The following is a 4,387-nucleotide window of genomic DNA, read 5'->3' on the forward strand; positions in this document are numbered from 1 at the left end:
GCAGAATAGTTTAAAATTTGAACGGTGAAAATAGCACAAAAATTGTGGAAGTAGTTCTACGGCGAAAAACGTGCGGAAGCAACTTGAAGAATAACTAGAAAAATTTGCATTTCCTGCGAAAATGCAGTGTGGATGCTGTAAAGCTGAAGCTGTCTGCTGAAAACAGCTGAAGAAGCTGAAATAAGTATTTGAAAAGTAGTTGAACTTTTAATCAATTTGCAGAAGCATAACAACTTAGCAAAAATTAAAAAACTTAGCTGAAATGCAACTTGGCCGAAATATTGTAACTTACTAAGAAATAGTATAATATAGCAGAAGTATTGTAATTCAGCTGAAATGTTAACATTTAGCACAAACATAACAATTTGGAAGAAATGGTTTAACAGTATAACTTGGTATACAATACTATAACATTGTAGCAGAAATACTATAATTTAGCAGAAAAGTAACAACTTTGGAAAACAGTGTGACTCAGCAGAAATATAATAATATAATAAGCACAAATACTATATCATAGCAAAAAATATATCTAGTTAAAAATGTCATATCTTAGTGAACATTTATGACAGTTATGACACAAAACTGAAAAAAATAAATAAATAAACAGAACAAGATGAAGTTACCTCAAAACTACTTGTGAAAAATTGGCAGAAAAACCATGTCAACACATTTATTTTCTTAAAAAAAAAATCATCATGAAATTGGTGCACCTTACTCAATGCAATTGGGATATGCATTTCTCCTGAGATGATTGGAACCATGATTCCAAGTGTATTTTCAGTGTTCTGACACCCATGTCTGAATACTGGGATAAAATGTTTTCATCAGTACAAATCCCACACTACCCTGAATCGAATGATAAGATTTATTACCACACACTATTCACTTAGAAGATTTCACGTCTAATGATACATGTGGAGAGAACAATTAGAAGCATCAAGGCGATCAAAATATTTGACACCATTATCCCTCTGAACGGTGCTGGCAGTGCACACGTCTGCTTCCTAAGTATTATCAAAACAAACCCCTGGTTAAAACTTTGGCTAAAGATTTCACTGTCAGTGAAGTTGCACAGTTCACTTTGCATTTAGAATAGAATAGAATAGAATTCAACTTTATTGTCATTGCACATGTCACAGGTACAGGGCAACGAAATGCAGTTTGCATCCATCCAGAAAGTGCTTTAGTCGTGATATAGATATATTACAATATAAATTAGCAATAATAGAGATGTGTAAGTATATTACAGAAATGGGTCTATTATGGTATGTTATAATGTACACGGTATGAAGTATGTTATGAATATTCTATAACTAAGTATGTACAGGCTGTAGTGAGTACAAGCTATGTACAGGCTATGAACAGGATATAAATATGAAATAAAAACTATACAGAAATCTGAGATATACAGTTATACAGAATGTGAACTATGTAAGTTATAAACAGTTGTGGGATTAAAAATTATCGTATGTACAGAATGATTATCTACACAGAACTATACAGTAGTGGTAAAGTGCTAGTGGTTGTGTGTATGTTCAGTCCATGAGTTTAATGTATGTTCAGTCCATGAGTTTAACGTGGGTCAGATGTCAGGAGGCAGAGTTCAGGAGTCTGACAGCTGTGGGGAAGAAGCTGTTCCGGTACCTGGTGGTCTTAGTCCGGAGGCTCCTGTAGCGCCTCCCAGAGGGCAGGAGGGTGAAGAGTCTATGTGATGGGTGACTGGGGTCTCTGATGATTTTCCCAGCCCTTTTCAGACACTTTTCAGATTGCTCATCTGGTAGATAGGGCACCTCATATACTAAAGCTACGAGATCCTCTGCAGCAGCTGTAGTCTTGTATTTATTCCACTGATTGAATTCAACAAAATGTTTTAAAAAGCTGCACCGCTCAGACCAGTGCTTGTAACTGCACTATTTTTTATAGTAAATAGTTTTATATTGGTTCAGGTAGATTATATATGATGTAAATGATTAGAGCTCTAATTATTGATAACAAACAACAATTTTTAACAAGTAAATGTAAAAAATGGTTTTAATGAAATTCAGATTTTAGTGATTGTAGCCCCTCAAATGTAAATATTGGAACTATGCTTTGGCTATTTTAGTAATGTTTACATAATCACATTTATGAATTGCACTGATTTACACTTGGATATATGTTTTTCCTGCCAAGAATAAAGAAAACCTACATTTATTTCAACATATGCACAGCTAATTATGCAACCAAGCACCCTGTTGATTTACCATTAAGATTGCATTAGATGAGAAGAAGAAACTGGAGAGTGCATGTGTGTGGTGTGACCAACATACTGAACATTTAACTTGGCATCTTTAAATCACCTGTACTCTTTTAAGACCACACAATAGAATTCAAATTATTTTTAAGAGAGAAGTGCATCAACGTGTGAACATGAAAGTAACACCAGTCCACGCCCTCTCTCTGATGCTGCTGTTAACTTAGTGTCAACATAGTCGTTACAAATGACTTTTACAGAGAGACAGGGCGCCATTCTTAGTTGAAGGTATCTGAAGTGAACATAATTCCTCACATAAAGACACCTTATCTCAAGCAGTCCAAACGGTGGCTGTGCAGATGGATCAAAGATCAACCCATCTGGTGAGGAACCAAGCCAGGGAGCGTCAGGGTGGACAACGAGGCCATGAGGCCTATAGTTAAAGTTTTTCAATTTGCAGTTTTCTCCAGCGGCGTTAAACTCCATGTCTGTCCCTGTGCTCACGTCTGCAGTCTGTCTCGTTCCTTTGAGGATTCTCTCTGCACAGTTTCACCCCTCATATAACAAACCTCTTAAACATGAAGATGTAATCTTGGCCTGTGGAGCTGATGCCACTCCTGGTCGGCTGCCTGTTCTCCTGTTGCTGTCTCAATCTTATTTGCCATGTCATCTGTGCTTTCAAGGTGGAAGAGTTCATCCTCACTGCAGACATGCACACACTCTGTGGGGTTCAGCCTGTACTCACAGTGTAGAGTAGCAGTGGCAGGTAAAGAGGAGGATCTTGGTAAATGTTTACAGATGTTGTGGCTAATTTGGGCTGCTGGTAAGAAAGCACACTCACCAATGCTGTCTCAACACAGGTTTTCTCATCACTGATGCCCATGGTTGCTGTTAGAGGTCAATCTGTTACATCAAAGTCTTCGCATGATTCTCCAGTGTTTAGCAAGGAGATGTGAAGTGGGTCACCAGCCAAGTCGTTGTGCAGTTTATTTCTGTTAAATGCCTCACATAATAATATGAGGGTAAAATGAGGCACTGTGAAAGTCATCTGTGCAATAATGACGACGACGACGACGACAACAACAACAATAATAACAATAACAATAATAACAACAACAATATATACACTAAAAAACTACCTCGCACACAATAGTTTTGCACCTGAGCACTTAAAGTTCGAGCACTTTATTCATCACTTAAATCACTTTTAACTGGATTGTCAACGTCTGACAGTTTTTGGTCTGTTTACAAGTTTTACTGTTTATGTTTGTTTGTCTTTACTTTTGTGAATAGCTGCTATAGGATGTATATATAATTATATTAATTATATTTAAACATTGCACTTTCTATTGTGCTTGGAGCATGTTACCTGACTGTTGTACACTAATATTGTATATAACAGCAGCTTACTATCTCACCTGATTCCTCCTTCCATGACTCGATTGAGCCTTGGTCTGGTGATGACCATTTTAATAGCTGGCCCTGGTTCCAACCCCTGAAAAAAAGCAATAACAAATATTTTTAAAAAATACTTATCAAAAAAGCATATAACATATTATTTATTGCAGGTTAGAAAAGAACATTAAAGGGTCAGGCCTAAATATGAATCTCAGTGCTGTTTGGGTTTGTCCCACTGTTGCTCTGTCTCGCTGTAGGTGTGAAGAGACAACCTGCACCTTCATTTCTGATTGAAAGAGCAAGGCTCACACTGTGCAATTTTGTCAGTCGCGCGATTCAGCTCCTGCTCAAACTGCACGATTGACTCGCAGGGGTTAGAAGTTCGTAGGTCGCGATGCAGGGTCTCACACTATACGACCCGATGCTCTAATGCGACCTGAGTGCTCACACTGTGCGTCCATAAAATGAAGGTTATAACAGAAATTCTGTCACTCGCTCTCCTCTCTGTCTTTCACTCACACAGACACACACACCACCACCATCAACTTTGCTAAATTGCTAATGAAAACATTGATCAGGCAGCTGTGATTGAGCAGCAATGTCTATCCAACTATTTTCACGGTTGTTGTGGTCGTGATAATTTTGTGAGGCCACATCGAAAAGGCTCGGATGAGCTTTCCAAAGTTCTACAAGTGCCTCCATCGCTTGTGTCCAGATCACACGCTGCACTGCCGTGCTGCGCCGTCTTTTTCGCTG

At 38.1% G+C, this 4,387-nt stretch overlaps 1 long non-coding RNA gene across 1 annotated transcript; it reads right to left on the reverse strand.

Moving 5' to 3' along the window:
* Positions 1 to 1,734: 1,734 nt before the first annotated feature.
* LOC109200939 (uncharacterized) lies at positions 1,735 to 3,714 on the reverse strand. Its single transcript, XR_002060986.2, has 3 exons — positions 3,652 to 3,714; positions 3,075 to 3,225; positions 1,735 to 2,968 (listed from the first exon to the last, which is right to left on the reverse strand). It is a non-coding gene; the product is annotated as an uncharacterized LOC109200939 (long non-coding RNA).
* Between the last annotated feature and the right edge of the window lie 673 nt (positions 3,715 to 4,387).

This window comes from Oreochromis niloticus, unplaced genomic scaffold (genome assembly GCF_001858045.2).
Source record: "Oreochromis niloticus isolate F11D_XX unplaced genomic scaffold, O_niloticus_UMD_NMBU tig00000648_pilon, whole genome shotgun sequence".
Taxonomy (NCBI): Eukaryota; Metazoa; Chordata; class Actinopteri; order Cichliformes; family Cichlidae; genus Oreochromis; species Oreochromis niloticus.